The sequence below is a fragment of the Furipterus horrens genome, unplaced genomic scaffold (assembly GCF_987537825.1).
Source record: "Furipterus horrens unplaced genomic scaffold, mFurHor1.1.pri manual_scaffold_12, whole genome shotgun sequence".
NCBI lineage: Eukaryota > Metazoa > Chordata > Mammalia > Chiroptera > Furipteridae > Furipterus > Furipterus horrens.
In genome coordinates, this window is record NW_028327182.1 from 32,565,233 (window position 1) to 32,582,907 (window position 17,675).

Below are 17,675 nucleotides of genomic sequence, written 5' to 3' on the forward strand. Positions count from 1 at the left end.
CTGTATCACATTAATAAAAAAGGGATAAAATCATAGTATTATCTCAATAGATATAGGAAAAAAAAAACATTTGACAAAATTCAACACCTATTCATGATAAAAATTCTCACCAATTTGGGTATAGACACAAAATACCTCAAAATAATAATGGAATGGCTGTATACGACAAACCCAGGGCTAAAATCATATTCATTAGTGAAAAGCTGAAAGTTTTCTTAGATTTTAAAATCAGAAACAAGAGAGAGTACCCTTTCTCCCACCACTCTCTTCAACATAGTGCTAAAAGTCCTAGCCAGAGCAATTATAAAAGAAAAGGAAAAGAATCCAAATAGGAAAGGAAAAAGTAAAATTGTTTCTGTGTGCAGATGACATGATCTCATATAGCGAGAAGCCTAAATACTTAAAAAGATAAAATAAAACCTTTTAAAACTAGTAAATTAATTAAAGTTGCAGAATACAAAATCAACATACAAAAATCAGCTTAATATCTATACACTGACAAATATCTGAAAAATCCCACATACTATAGCAGTATAAACAACAAAATATCAGTAACTAAAACCAAGGAGGTGAAATATCTGTATCCTGAAAACTATAAGACACTATGTAAGAAAATGAAGAAGACACAAATAAATTAAAATATATCTTGGGTTCATGTATCAGAAGAATTAGTATTGTTAAAATGGCTATATTACCCAAAGATATTATAGATTCAATACATTCCTTATAAAAATTTCAATCACACTTTTCACAGAAATATAAAAACAATTTAAAAATTCATATGGAACCACAAAGGATCCTGAATAGGCAAAGCAACCTGGAGAAAGAACAAAGCTGAAAGCATCACAGTTTGTGATTTCAAACCTATAGGTATACTACAAACCTATAGTAAACAAAACATTGTGGGGCTGCATAAAAGCAGAAATATACACCCATAGGAGAGAACTGCGAGCACAGAAATAAACCCTTGCATGTGTACCCAACTAACATCAAACAAGGGAGACAAGAAAACATAATGGACAAAAGATTTTTTTTTCTATAACTAATGCTTGGAAAATTGGATATTCACATGTAAAAGAATAAAACTGAACCCCTATATTAACATTGACAAAACACTCACAATAATTAACCTTAGCTTGATTAAAGATATAAATGTAATACCTATGACTGTAAACCTAGAAGAAATGATAAGGGAAAAGCTTCATGACATAAGTTTTGGCAACAATTTTTTGATATGCCAGCCAAACAATAAAAATAAAAGCAAATGTAAGGAAGTGGGGCTAATCAAACTAAAAAATGTTTAAACAGCAAAAGAAATAGTCAACAAAATGAAGAATTAGCCTACATAATGGGAGAAAATAATTGCAAATTATATATTTGATAAGGGATTATTATCCAAAATACATAAGAAACTCATAGAACTCAAAAGCAATAAAGAAATAATCCAAAATGAATAGACTTTTTTTCAAAGAATATATGCAAGTTATCAACAGAAATATAAAAGATACTCACTAATCATCAGGGAAGTAATGTAAATATAAAAAACAATAAGATATCACCTCACAACCATGAGAATAGCTCTTATCAAAAAGTGTTGGTGAGAATGTGGAGAATAGGAAAGGTTTTTGCACTATTGGTGGGAATTTAAGTTGGTAAAGCCACTAGGAAAACAGTACGGAGGTATGAATTAAAAATAGAACTATATGATCCAACAATCTCACTTCTGTTTATATATTCAAAGGAAATGAAAAGAGGATATCAAAAAGATATCTGCACTCCCATGTTTATTGTAGCATTATTCACTATAGCCAATATATAGAAACAAACTAAGTGTTCATCAATGGATAAAGGGCTTTAAAAATATGGCATATATATATAAAATGAAATATTATTCTACCATAAAAAAGAGGAATCCTGCCATTTGCAACAACATGGATGGACCTTGAAGGCACTATGCTAAGTGAAATAAGTCAGAAAAAGAAAAATAGCATGTAAACTCACTTATATATGGAATCTAAAAATAGCCGAACTCATGGAAACAGAGTGTAGAATGGGGGTTTCCAGAGGCTGGAGATTGAGAGTAATGGGGAGATGTTGGTCAAATGGTATAAAGTTCAGTTACAAGATAAATAAGGTCTGAGGATGTAATATTCAGCATGCTGACTATGTAACCCACCCCCACCATTCTTAACACTGTTTCTGTAAATGGTAAATTGTAAATTCAAAGGTGGCTATGGATAAACAGCCTGTTTTCTTAAAGGACTTAATATATTGAGAGAGCTAACCTCAGAGGAAGCAGAATTCAGCATTTTGGTTGCAGGAGATTTGCTCAGCTTTGACTGAAGAACACCAGACCATCACTTGACCAGCTCTGAGATGATTATTGGAGCAGTGTTCTGACTTGCACATAGCACTCTCAACAGAGAGCCCACAACCCACTCCCTCCCTCTGCTTTCCTTTGCTCTGCCTTACCCTTCCCTGTTCATAAAAACCCTTGCCTGCACTGAGACATTAGGATGATCTTTGTGACATTAGTCTGCCATCATCTCAAGCTGCCAGCTCTTGAATAGCTGACTTTCCTTGTACCAGCACTTGACTCTTGATTATTGGCTTTTCAAGTGGCAAGCAGTCAAACCTGGGTTCAGTATTAACTACAGTTAATAATATTGTATTATATATTTAAATGTTCTAATAGAGTAGATCTTAAATGTTTTCACCACACATACATAAATTGTACTTATGTGAGGTAATGGATATGTTAACCAACCTCTTAGAGTAATCATTTCACACACTATGTCAGTCAAACCATCATAACATTATGTCAATTATTTATCAATAAATCAGGAAAAATGCAAAGAAAAATAAAACTTCCTGTCCTAGAAAAACATTTTAGTTCAAGGTGACAGGATCACGGCCATGCTCTTTCATTTATATCCTGTCTATGACTAACTTTTCTATTACCAGACTAGAGCTTAGCAGTTTAATAGAGACCAGAAGCTCCAACAACTTAGAATATTTACCTCTTCCCCTTTACAGAAAAAGTTGTACTAACTCCTGATTTAGTACCACTAGATTACTTTAAATATAATTTTGATGGTTTGATTAATCTATAAACACTGTCAATCTAAAAAAATTATAAAACTCAATAACAAAATTAAAAAATACATAATCCCATTAATTGTAATCTCTTTTGATGTTTTATTGACTTTATTTCTATGCAATTTATGTACAACAAATATTTACTGGGGGCTTACAGTATAACAGGCTATTTCTAGTAGTTATACAATAAGAAGAAAATGAAAATGTCATTCTATAGAACTTATTAAGGATTTTCTAATGTTCTAATGAAAACACATCATACCATGTCATTTCTACAACTTACCTCATTGTATCCTTGTTGTAAATTTTATTTTCAATATTATAAGGAGCAGTGAGTTTAAATTTTATTTTCTATATTATGAAGAGCAGTGAGTTTAAATTTTTTACACAAAAATATTTTACAAAAATTTATATCTATAGGAAAACATTACTATAACTAAAACTTTAGCAAATTTGGGGAATTCACACATATTATTGGCAAATGAACTGTGATAAAAAGTTTAGGAAATTACACTCCTATAAGCAAAGTTTAAGCAATAACACAATGTCTATCTAGGGCAAAGTGAATATCACAATATGAAAATAACTGGAGCACTGTTTTAAATTGATGATCCTGGATAGAGTAGTCTTGGTTGTAGGTCCTTGCTTTTCATCACTTTGGGTACTTCTTGACTGTCCCTTCTTGTCTTCAAAGTTTATTTTGAGAAATCAGCTGATAGTCTTATAGGTACCCCTTTGTAGGTAACTCTCTTTTTCTCTTGCTGCTTTTAAGATTCTCTCTTTATCTTTACCTGTTGGCATTTTTATTATGATGTGTCTTGGTGTGATCCTCTTTGGGTTCAGCTTATTTGGGACTCTTTGTGTTTCCTGGACTTGTATGTCCATTTCCTTCATCAATTTTGGGAAGTTTTCCTTCATTATTTTTTCACACAAGTTTTCAATTTCTTGCTCTTCCTCTTCTCCTTCTGGCACCCCTAGGATTCGGATATTGGCACCTTTAAAGTTGTCTCAGAGGCTCCTAATCCTCCCCTCATTTTTCAATTATGTTTTCTCCTTCTGTACTGGTTGACTGTTTAATTACTCCTTATGTTCCGAATCATTCATATGAACCCTGGTTTCCTTCCCTTCACCCCTGGTTTTGTGTGAATTCTCCTTCATTTCGCTTAGCATAGCCTTTATTTCTTCCCTGTCATACTTAATCTTGTCTGTCTGTGAGCATCATTATCACCAATGTTTTGAACTGTGCATATATTAGGTTGGTTAGTTGCTTAGTTCTCCCACTGGAACCTTGATCTACTCCCTCCTTTGGGCTGTACTTCATCTCCTCAACTTGACAGCCTTCTGTGTTTGCCTCTGTGTCTTAGGTAGAGCTGTCATACTTGTTACATTGTAAGGGATGGAGCTTTAGGTATTCATCAGTGCAAACAAACAACCAGAAAAGGAACGGAATCATAGGTATAGGGATAATTTAGAAAGTTATCAGCTGGGAGGGTGAAGGGGGACAAAGGCAGAAGAAGGGAGAAATGGTCCAGGGATTAAGAAGTATAATTGGTAGCCTCAAAATAGACAGCAGGATATTAAGAATAGTACAGAAAAGTGTGAATCCAAAGAACTTATATATGACCCATGGACATGAACTAAGGAGGTGGGATTGCTGGAGGGTAGGGGGGTAACTGGGCAGAGGAGAAAAGGGAAAAAAAATTGGGACAACTATAACAGCATATTCAATAAAATATACTTACAAAAATAAAACAGTGCTCACCATAAAAATATAAAAGAAAAATAAATAAATTAATAATCCTTATCTGACTGGCTCATTTCCCTTAGCATAATGTTCTCCAGGCCTATCCATATTTCCCCAAAGGTTAAAATTTCCTTCTTTTTTACAGCCAAGAAGTATTCATTTGTGTAAATGTCCCATAGTTGTATTATCTACTAATCTACTGATAGATACTTGAGCTGCTTACATATCTTGGAGACTCTAAGTAATGATGGAATGAACATAGGGGTGCTTATGTTCTGTCTCATTAGTGTTTTTGATTCCTTCAGATATATTCCCAGAAGTGGGATCACTGGGTCAAAAGGAATATCTTTTTTTTTTTTTTAATTTTTGAGGTATATCCATATTGCTTTCCACAGTGACTGCAAGTCTATATTCCCACTAACAGTGCAAAAAGGTTCTCCTTTCTCCACATCCTCATCAGCACTTGTTTGTTGATTTATTGATGATAGTCATTCTGACAGGTATGAGATGGTATCTCATTGTGGTTTTAATTTGCATTTCTCTGATGATTAGTGCATTGAACATCTTTTCATATGTCTATCGGCCATCTGTATGTCCTTTCTGGAGAAGTGTCTATTCAGGTCCTTTGCCCATTTTTTAATTGGGTTGTTTTTTTTTTTTTTTTTTGGTGTTGAGTTTTATAAGTACTTTATAAATTTTGGATATTAACCCCTTATCAAATGTATCAGCAAAAATGTTCTCCCATTCTATGGGTTGTCTTTTGATTTTGTTGATGTTTTCCTTTGCTGTGTAAAACCTTTTTAGTTTGATGTAGTCCTATTTGTTTATTTTTTCTTTTGTTTCCCTTGCCTGGGGAGATATATTAGATAAAATATTTCTATGAGCAATGTCCAAGATTTTGCTGCCTATGTTTCCTTCTATAATTTTTATGGTTTCAGGTCTAACACTTAAGTATTTGATCCATTTTGAATTTATTCTTGTGTGTGGTGTAAGAAGATGATCGATTATATCACTCATATGTGGAAGCTAATGAACAAATTGAACTAACAAGGAAAATGGGACCAGATTAATAAATGGAGAGCAGGAGACAGGTTGCAGGGGGGAGGTTAAGGGGTGGAGGGACTGAGCAAAAATGAAAAAGGACTCAAAGACATGAACAACAGTGTGGTAATCGTGGGGGTAGAGGATGTAAGGGAACTAAATAGTAGTGAAAAAAATACAATAAAGATTAAACAAAAAAAAAAGAAATAAAAAAAGAGGGAGACAGAAGAAAAGGGAGAAAAGAAAGAGGGAGAAAGGAGAGAGATGGGGAAAGGAAAGGGGAAAAGGGGAGAGTGAGAGAAACAGATAAGCACAGGGCTAAGTAAACTTTATTAGGAAGGCAATTGGAAGGCAGTAAAGTTTTTGTTTGAATAAGTGATGTGAATTAACTCTGTTCTAGGAAAATAACATAAGTGGTTTGCAGTGTGGTGCAGTGGTAAGACTGAGGCAGAGTTAGGAAGTTAGTTTTTAATCTTATTTAAGATGATGATTAGGTAAGGGAAATGGATTTGTGATTTATAAAAGTAAACCCTCTAAGTTACAAATAAAGTAATTTTCCTGCAGGTAAAGGGCAAAAAGAAGTTATAGTGTATATAGTCTTGTGGTGCTTAACTTTTGATGACTAGAGGGAAGAAAAAGACAGTATTTGGACCTGCTCTCCCAATATATGGCCCTTTAGCCTAGAGAATGTTTTAAGTTGAAAAACTTTGTGAAACAGCATGTGCAGGAAGAACTTGCTGACCTTCCCCTGAAGCGTAAGACCCTGACATAAGAGGGGCCTCCATATACCTGGAAGAAAGGAGCATCCTTATCTCTGAAGACAGAGGAACCCAAGAGGAATCTGGATAACAGGCCTTACTAAGTGTCCCCCAGTTTACTACACTTAGCTTATACTAGTTTTGCCCTATCACATTTTCCACAGCTTTCCACTCTTCATCATACCAAGCATAAAAATCACCCCAACTGAATGATTTCTATGGATCTTCCTTTCCTTAGGAAGGCTCCCATGACATGTAAAATTTATATTAAATAAATTTGTATGATTTTCAAAAAAGGTAAAATAAGATGATGATCCTTATGTATATGTATACATACAGAGATAAAAACACAAATATAGAAAGAACTATATATGTTATATAATTGTGTCAGATAGTCCCTGTATATTGGACTTTACACTAAAGACTGAGGCCCATTTGCTCAAAAACACACTATTGCCAAACTCAACATTTTATACATCTAATTATGTTAACAATCAATAGCCTGAAGGAGATTTAGCTGCATAGAGGCTGCCCGCTTTGCACAAACAATGAACCTCACCCAACATCTACTCGCTATTGCTAGCTTCTGGGACCAAAAAGGCCCAAGCCATTGCTGACCTTGGGAGCTCTCTGACCCAAAACCACCTACTGTGCTGCTGAGCCTCATCACAGAGTCACTTAAGGCCCCTGTTAGACCCTGAACAATGTCTGGACAGATGCCTGCTGTGAGGGGCTTTCCCCTGCCTAGAAAGCAGTCAAAATTCCCAATAAAGCTTGTCATTCCATGGCCTCCTGCAGGTTATACCTTGTCCTTCATCAATCCCCAGATCTCTCAACCACCAATCGTGTGTATACATAATTATACTTATATATAGTTCTATATATTTTACTTGAATATATTTAAGTATAACATCTTAAAGCATGTTTGCATATAGCAGTCTATTACTAATATATATGTAAAGAAACTGTATAATGCAACCGAAACAATGTCAGCTTTTTCTTCACTAAGAAACCAATGATAAGCCATTGTTTCTATTCTTTTTTGTGTATTCTCTTCTCAATTTGGTTTTTGATGTTTCCTTTTGTAACATACATAAGTTAAAAAATAATAATTCATTTTCCATACTTATTTTTACAAATATATCGCTGGAGAATTCTTCATATTTGTTTATGTCCTTGCTTAAGGCATCATTTAGGTAGCACTGATTTATAAAAAATTTATTTTTATTATTTTCTAAAAAATATTTATTGAACAATTTATTAAATGATAGGATTGACCCTGAGATGCTGTATAGCTTTTCATTTATTTCTCTATGAGTATATTGGCATTTGCTTTTATTTTCTGGCTATATATAATCTCTCTGGTTTTATCAATGTTCTCTGGTAGGCAGATTCTTTTTTTGTAGGTGATGGTAAATATGAGAACATTTTATTTTGCTTCCTTGGGCAAAATGAAGAACTTCTTTATTAAAGTCCCTCCCAAACAAGTAGACCCTGCATTGATATTGATATTAGAAGCATTTTCCCATTTCTTGACATAATTTTTAGTACATTTGAAACTGCATACAGGTAAGTAATTGAAAGATATAATATAAAAATATGTTCAGTCACTTTTCAAAACAGCAAAATACATTCAACATATATTTTGTATGACTGTTTCTATCTACTATATTACCTGTAATATTTAAAAAGATTTCTTCAGCATGTTTCCAAGGGCTGTGGCTGGTTGTAGCCACGGGATCTCCAACTGCATGCGAGAGCAACCTGGAGAGACTTTGACAGCACAGGTCAGCATAATACCTGCAGCTGCCACTCGCCTTTCCTATAGTATATTAAAAAATATATATTTCTAGCAATATATGTACAAAACAGACATAATCTCATGTCAGATAATTGTTTCAAAACACAGTGTCAACACTTGGTTATTAAGAAGAAAATCAAAATATAATTTACTACTTAAATTACCATATAATTTTTTTTACTTTAATTTAGGAAAACATAAAATTAAAGACGGGTATTGTCTAAACACATTCAAAACCAATTAATGAATATATACTCTGGGTCTGCAACTGCTAAGTCAACAGAAGTGACTAAGGCAGATGAGATTTCCTCTCTCAATGCAAAACCAAACCAAACCGCCAGATCATCATTTAAGAGGAAATTTGATCATGGATGTTAGTGATAAGAGGACAGAGTCATGCAAATTTTGGGGGACATAGCATCCTAGGGGAAAAAAACCAAACTTTAGCACAGTGGCTAAAATATGATAGGAGTTTATTTCTCTCATAACAACTCCAAGATTTGAGGCCCAGGCCTTCCTGTGTGGCTTTGTCATAGGCAGGCTGCCAAGGTGGCTCCAGTGCTCAGCATTTCGTGGCAACAATAAAGGGTAAAAGAGAGAGCACAGAGTGGCAATATTCATGGAAATGACACTACAGTGAAATGGTAGTGAAAAAATAAATAAAAAAGATTACATTTTAAAAAGTGCAAAAGACAAGTATTACCTCTCTTCACGGTACATTGTCCTACATTTGGGCACAATTCAATAAAGAGATTGGAAGACAGTCTGCAGCTGCCAGCCTGTTACAGCTACAATTCAGGCGGTTATATTACAGAAAAGAGGAAGGAAAGGATGGATGCTGAGATTCTGTTATCAGTCTCTGCACAGGCTCCATGTTGAATATCCAGTTAGCCTTGAAGAAAAGAGATAAAGTTTGTGAATCAGACAGTTGTGTAGAAAAATTTAGGCCATGTTAGCTGTGATAAGAAATCTGAATTTTTACTCAAAGGTAAAGAAGAAATAATGGAGGAACATGAGAGTGAAGGATACTATTTATCATTTTAAAAAATATTATATTGACTCAATTGTAAAAAATAGCTTATTGGTAAAAATGAGTAGATGGATAAAGAACAATTAAAATCTTTAGCCATACTTCTAACCTAAAGATAATGATAGTAGCTATAAGAATTCACATTTACATTTAAGAGATAGGGCTGACAATACTTTCAATTAAATTGTATGTAGAGAATGAAGAAAAGAGAAGAAGTCAAAGGTAATATTTGATTTAGGTGTGAGAAACAGTTTTATGGAAGCACGACAGTGGCATGGAAGCCATATGTAATGTTTTGAGTATGTTCTCTTTAAAATATCTATTAGATATCCAAGTAGAATTGTCAATACACAATTGGATATAGGGGTCTGGAACTCAGGGAGTATGTCAGCATATACACACAACTGAGAGTCTTCAATGTATAAATTATACATAAACAAAGATAACAAAGGAGAGAGAAGAGGGCTGAGGACAAAACCCACGGGTATGTCAAAATTAGCAATTAGTCAAATAAAGAAGAATCATTAAAAGAGATAAAGGGGGTACAAGCCAAGAGGAAGGAATGCCAAGAAAATATATTGGTGATCGAAGAATAGAAATGTCAAGATGGATATTGTTAATATCATGGTATCAAAAGCACTGTTATAATCCCTGAGAAATCACAGAAAATCTTAAAGTTATCAGAAGACAAGTGTTTTAGTTCAAAGTTCCTGGAAACAGACACAGACTCGGAAATATGTATGCAGGCGTGGTATTGTCTTTTTTTTGTTGTTGTGGTGGTGGTTTTGTTTTTGGTAGTGTTCTCTTGAAAATAACATCTATGAAGAAACAGAGGGAGCAGTTGGACCCTTTGGGACAACAGAGGCTTCATACAGTCCTACAGAGAAATCTGAAACTAGGACAGATCTTTAGAGTTGTCTCAGTTGAGGCACTGGGGCCATCATTTCCTCTCCTCAACCAACATGAACCAGATATTTGCCTTAGACCAGGGAAATTCCCAGAAAGTGACTCAGCCGTGGAGCTGTCAGAAACCCATCGACCCAGCAGATGATGGAACAAAGGGGAGGTGCATAGTAGTTTTAGAACAGAGAAGGCCTACTCAAACCTGCCTTCATGGAAGCATCTATTGCTTGGAGTGCTTTTAGAAAGCAGCCTCAGCATCCAGCTCCTGAAGGAATTAACTCAGCATGAGGAAGTTGCATCACCTTAACTCATACCATCCCAGAGGCACGTTTCAAAAAAAAAAAAAAAATGTGGTCAGTATAGGAAAGCAATTTTTCTAGCAGAAGATGAAAATTTTCAGAAAGGCTATTTCAGTTCCAGACCTCCCTGTGCAAAGATCAGAGGCTGCCCAGACTACTTCCCAACTTCACATCTTCTTTGCCGAATCTGGGTTCTTTTATTCCTTTTTCCATGTATGTTGGTCCCAAGGTTTAATTTTTAAAAACATTGCACACTCTGATTCCATTTCAGAAACTGCTTCCCAGAAAAAACAAAAGCTGGTGCCAGGAATTGTTGCAGAGCACAGGCAATAGGATGGTGTTTTGGAATTCAATCACTCAACTCTCCCTGGCAATAAAGACCCCATCAGTGGTGTTAATGAAGCACACATAGCCACAGAGACAAGGTAGTAATACAACTGTTAAAACTTTAAAAGGCGATGAATTGGGATACTGTACCATACCAGTGAAAGGAAGTGTATAAGCTAGTGCATGCATAAGAGTAACTATGCTAACTACAGTGGACACAGTTTTGACGTGGCCATTTGTATCTCCACATTCTACCATTTCACACTCTTGTGTTATCCTCTCCTCTTGAGTGTAACTAGGTCCTGCCACTAGTGTCTAATCAACAGAATATGACAAAAGTGATAATATGTACATACTTACATATATATAATCATGTGATTAAGTTACATGAGGTTATACCTCCCACCTTGCTAGTGTTTTTCTCTCTCAGTTACTGTGAGGAAGCAATTGGTATGTTAGGGCAACTCATATGGCAAGGCCTGCTGATGACTTCTAGAAACTGCGGGCAATATCCTGCCAAGAGACAGTCAACATGTCTGAAACAAAGTTCTCAGTGCTGCATCTACAAGGAACTGAATGCTGTTTACAAACAAGAAAACAGATCCTGCTCCAGCCAAGCTTTTAGATGACATTGAAGCCCAGAATATATTTTGATTTCAACCCTAGAATACCCTATGCAGAGGTCCCAGCTAAGCCATGCCTGGATTCCTGACTCACGCAAACTGTAAGAAAATGAATATTTGTCATTTTAAACTACATGCTAAGTTTGTGGTAATATTGTCATCCAGTAACAGAAAATTGAAAATGTAGACAGTGGATTCAGGAGGTTATTGCTAAACTAGACTGGCCAACCAGAAAAAGATAATGCAAATCTGAGAGAGGTTAACTGGCAATTGAAAGCCTACTAGGAAAGCCAGAATATCTCATTGACACGAAATAAAGAGTCTGTCATACCTTTCAAAAGAAAAGTAGAGAAAACAAGAGTGTCAGAGCAAATAACTAATCAACAGAAGAGCTAACCTCCAAGGAAGGTTTAAATTCTAACCAAAGCAGAAATGCTACACCAACATCAGAGCTTTGGATTGGGAAGACTAGCACCCTGATGCAAGGATAGAGATACCTGGGTTCGTGAATTTTAAAATTTTGAATTCAAAATCTGCCAGAGAAAGCTATTACTTCCTGCTAAGAAATAGCATTCCCTCTTTATTGGAAATTGAGTAAATGATTAGGAACACTATCCTGGAAAAGAAGAGTTAGCACGTAACAATAAAGCTCAGGGATCCACACTTGCTGCAAAGACAGCTCCATGAAACAGGGAGAAAACGATGGCCCTCGCGCTAAGGAAGGTCAGAGTGCCAGAAACTCTTTGGTAACAGATAATGATGGGATTGAAAAACATGAGAAAGTGGGCATACTGGAGAGAATATAATAATTAAGGTGCAAAAGTCCAGCAGGTGATTATGTTCCAAGTAAGGTCTGTAAGATATGTCATGTTCAAAAGCTATAAATAAGCGATGTCTGGCAAGAGAAGCACCAACTTTACTAAGTCAGTAGTGGTTCTGTTGTGCCAAAACTTGGCACAATCTCCAAGTGAAAACATTAAAGTAATTATCGGCATCACCCCATTGTACTGCCTTTTCTCCAGAATTTGGTCACACAAATTCCGTGGGGTTTTATTATCCTGCAATGAACTTAATGTACTGTTTGTTGCTGCTTGATTTTATTCAGCATTTATATGTTTCTCAGTGGGGAGGTTAGTCTGATACAAAGCTACTAAAAGGGAAATAGAAGAAGGGATTTTTGATTAATTAGTTAATAGAGCATTTATCTTGTAATGTAAGGGTTTTATGAATTTACCTAATTCATAATCAACATTACATATAGATGATATCTACTATTGTTTTTCTGCATTTTTGTGACTCACATTTTTTTTTCCCTCTGTTTTGGATAAAATATAATTTCTCCTCTTTCAGTGGAAATAAAAATGTACATATTTAATTTAACGAAGTGCAAGGTTAACTTTAAAACTCTTAGCTCCAGTCACTAATGTTTTCTATTATTGATTTTATGCCTTAAATTATAATTTTTTTATTTTAGAAAAGCTAATATTTGTTCACCTTCTCTGACCTTCTTCCATCATCTTCTTTCTTCTTATAGTACATATTTTTCTATGGTTGCTAATTTACTCTCAGAATGTGCTTGTTTGAAAACATTGTGTTCTTTAAAAAATTAATTTCACTGAACATAGCAGCTTTATATTACTTTTTCACCGTTTTCAACATATTATTTCAAGTCCGTGCTATATTTTCTATTAAGAAGTCCTTTGTCAGTCTAATCATTACCCCATATTAGGTCATTTACATATTTTTGTTTCATGTTTAGTGTTCCGTTTGCCTCTGTTTTTCTAGTTTTACTCAAAGTACTTAGATGTGTACCTCTCCTCAGTCATATATCTCTCTCTCTCTTCCCCTTCTATATTGTTTTCTAATATAGATAATTTGTATTGTTTACCAATCTTGCAATATTTTTAGGTCTTACATGTCTAAAATTTTCCCCTGCCTACCCATTATCCTCTTCTCCATGCTCTCTCTGACTCTGCAATTAGAACTTCATTTTTTACTCTTAACATTTTTAACTTATTTCATCTCTTTTTTATCTCCTTATCAATTTGCTTATTTTTACTTAACTCTTTATTCCAGTTTGGCTAATCTCCCTTGATCTGTGCTTAATATTATGAGTATATAGTTTTTAATATCTATTTTTTAATAATTTGGGACATGTAGTTTTTAACTTCAATTTTTTAATTTTAATTTTGAGAGCTATTACTTTAAATACTATACTTCTTAGTTTTTAACACATAAATTCTTCTATTTCTTTATTTGTATATCAATATTTCTAATACATGTGGTCTTTGTGAAGTTATTCTTCAGGTTTTGCTCTGCTGAATCTTGCTTATGTCATGGAAGAGTATTTCCTTATGTATTTTATGAATTTTGATTGTGAAATCATGTTCCTCAGAACTTTGTGTAGGGATATTCATGAGATATTAATTATTCTTTATTTACTTCTGTGTGATACTAGGTTCCAAATGCAAGTATCATCACTGTCTTCCACTGATCAATTTTTAATTTTTTGTTGTTTATTATCTGATTTTTAATAGCTGAAGGTAGAAAACTTGTCTATCTAGAAGGTCCTAATTAGTCTAGACTCCATGCGGTTCCTAAGCCCCCAGTTATCATTTGAGATCAGTCTAAAAGTCTCTTTACATTTCATGGGTTCTCCTTTATGCAGTGCCGTTGCTTTAATCTGCCACGGTTTGTTTTAATTACAGCCTTTTACTCAGCCTTCTTTATGAGTTAATTATAGGACAAGCTGTAAGCTACAAAGATTTAGCAAGATCCATTCTGAGAAACATGATATCTTTAGGTCTCATATACATTTCCTGATTTTGTCATTTTCACTGTTTCTGAGCCTTGGAGATATTCCAAATGTCCCAGATAGAGACATCCATTATACATATGATATCTATTTAAATTTTTATAATTAAGAAAATTTTCTATTAATTTAGTCTTGCATACTGATGAAAACTTAATTCTTCACCCCATGGCCATTATGTTTCAGCTGCTCTACATAACAGCATTTCTTGTAGGATCTTCTCAGAAAATCACAAAGACTTTACCAGGTCTTTTCTGAGCATGCACCCTTCCCTGGGCACACACACTATAGATATGCATTTTTGAATGTTCTAATTGCCTGAAGAAACTATCTCCCCAAGTTTTTCTCTCTGGCTATAGACAGTCTGCTGTATGTCTCAACTGTATTCCTTTTCTCCAGGCAGCTCTGGGTTTCATTTGCTTTACATTATTTTCATGTAATGTCCACCTTTATCCCATGAGGAGTGAGCTCTGAGTTAAGCAAAACAAAGACTAGAGCCTCCCAAGGGTCTTTTACTTGGCCCTAGAAAGGTTAGAATAGATGAATACAAAAATTTGGGAATAAAATCTGCTTTTGCCTCTGAAATATGCTTCCAGAATTCCACACTGGGGATGGGGGCTGCTGTCTTTAAGACCATGGAGAAAAGACAAGTGTAAACACTGCAAAGCTTTCATAGTATTATCAAGTTGCTTTTTATTGATTCAATGTTCACTTCATTTCTATAAATCTTTTGACTGTCTTCTGTGATTCTGACATAGTTATTCCTAAAAGTTTCTGCTTGTTTTTCAATGCTTCTGTAGAAAAACAGGATTTTGAGTTTCCTACTCCACCATTTCCTAAACCTAATCATTTATGTCCAAATGCAGTGATCAGAAATCATTTATGATTTTCCAACATCAATTAAAAATATCAGGGTCAATAATTTTTCCAGCTGCTATAGCAATTTTCTCACCACTTTTTCAGGCTTCACTAACTGGTAGCTCACTAATTTTCTAACAGTTTTTCTGCTGCTTTTCTAGTGCCTGCCTGTAGGTCAGCCCCAAAGCCAGATCCACATATTTCAAGTTTATCTGTTTTGTTTTGTTTTGTTTTATGGTAGCAACCTAACCATGATACCAATTCTTTTTTTTTTTTTTGTCATTTGGGATTTGCTGCATATAAATAATCTCAAATTTTAATGGCTTAAAAGAAGCAACATATACATATCCAAAATGATGCAGTATGGCAGCTTGGGTTGGACACAAGTGAATAATTCTTTGGTGTCAGCTGGGCGCCCTCATGTTGTCCTAGTCAGCTGTGTGGCAGGTGTATGGTGCCCTCAACCGGGAGGACTTGAATCAGTCCTTCGTCATCTCTTATCATCTCACAGGATTACCTGGGCTTGATCTCATAGCTGCCATGTGCCAAGAATGTAGAAGCTGCAAAACCCCTTTTATACAGAGTTTATAATCCAGGCACTGTCACTTTTATTTCATTCTCTCAGTAAAAGGTTAGACTGAATTTGAGGAGTGAATTAATCAATTTCATCTTGATGAGGGGTGATGCACAATTTGTTACCAATTGGAAATCTACATCTATGTGTACTTCCATCTCTCTTCTTAGTTTTGTACTTTTGGTAGCTACCATTGCTTCATCCTTAATATTAAAGATACTTATTATTTTCTTTGTTAGTAACCAGTATTGCACCCTCTTCATTCTAGTTCTAATTATGTTTCTTCCAGGCATTTTTTAAAATTAGTTTATCTTTAATGGCCATGTTGACAGAAACAGAACACTAACGTAAGAAATACATTCTTATATCCTCAATATTTTATAAAATTTTATCTAATAACATACAGGATTGATTATTAATATATTCCCTTTAAATTTAAAAATCTAATAGACTTAAGATATTGAAAACCACATTTACATTGATAATTTTGTTTGCTCCATTGTTTTGAATAACAATCTCATTACCGCTTTTCAACCTTTACTCTTCACATCTATGTATATTAGCAAATTACCTTATTGTGTAACTAAAGGGTTATTTCCTTGTTTGGTTTAGTAAAAATCATTAAAATCATCTATGAGTTTATTATATGTGTGTGCATGTACTCACGCACACACATTAGATTGCTTTCATAGATAATGGACTAAAGTATTTGAATACAATAACTAATTGTATCTACAGTTTTTGAAGTTTTGGTGACAGCATAAAGTTACTACTATGACATTTTATACTCAAGGTAATTTTTAAAATATGCCATTTTCTAAAAATGTCAGCCATATGGGCACAGAAAATATTCATGAATACTAGTGCATACATCATGCCTTGTTGATCCCCACAGGAGTATGAATAATGCTTTCAGAAAATAACATGTTGAAACTGTATTATTAGCCATCCTTTTGTGTTCATCTAATATAGTAGTTCTAAAACATGTTGTATTCTTTAATATTAATATTTTAATGCAAATAATAAAAATGATGTCAGAATATAATTTCCCTATTCTAGCAAATATTAGAAAGAATTACAATTGAAGCATGTTTTAAACATGATATAAACATATACACAAGTATTTTATAAGCTACATAATGCTTATACAAGTAATGTTCTATATTTTCAGGTAGAATTTAATTACTAATGACATAGATATTCTGTAACTTAATTTTTTAAAGATAACATTATTACAGATGAGCCTTATCTTTTCTGTTGTGCATTATTTTCTCCAATCACTCCAGATGATTGCATTAAAATAATTATCTACGGCTATATGACAAAGATTCATCTGATAGTTTATTCTAAAGTAAATTTATAAAATAAAATGATTATGATTGATATTTGAAAAATAAAATCACCATTGTTTATGCTTACCTCATGAAAGAGTATTCAGTTGTATGGAGATAACAGTCTACATATGGAAAAAAGAAAAAGAAAGTAAAACTATGAAGTGTGGAAAGAAAGTAAGTTATAATTTATTAGTGTCTTCAGCTCTGTACCATAGAAAATGAAAACAGACCAGCTGATACACAACTGTGAACAATTGTAAGTTACATCTGACAGATGAGTTCATTGGCCTGTGATGACTATATGGTAACTTCCATTAAGACCACTAAAGCCAACTTTGTTTTGATTCCTGACTCACCTCACTATTACTCTTTATTATTGCATGGTAATTATGACATTTATTCAGCAGCTTTGTTTAATCTATATTTTTAAGGTTATAGAATTACTGACCACCACAATCAAAGGTAGATATAT

The 17,675-nt window shown here is 34.2% G+C and overlaps 1 non-coding gene across 1 annotated transcript; it reads left to right on the forward strand.

The window, feature by feature from the left end:
• The first annotated feature begins 8,341 nt into the window (after nucleotides 1-8,341).
• On the forward strand, nucleotides 8,342-8,472 carry LOC149996002 (small nucleolar RNA SNORA44). The gene has a single exon (XR_016507536.1). It is a non-coding gene; the product is annotated as a small nucleolar RNA SNORA44 (small nucleolar RNA).
• Nucleotides 8,473-17,675: the final 9,203 nt, after the last annotated feature.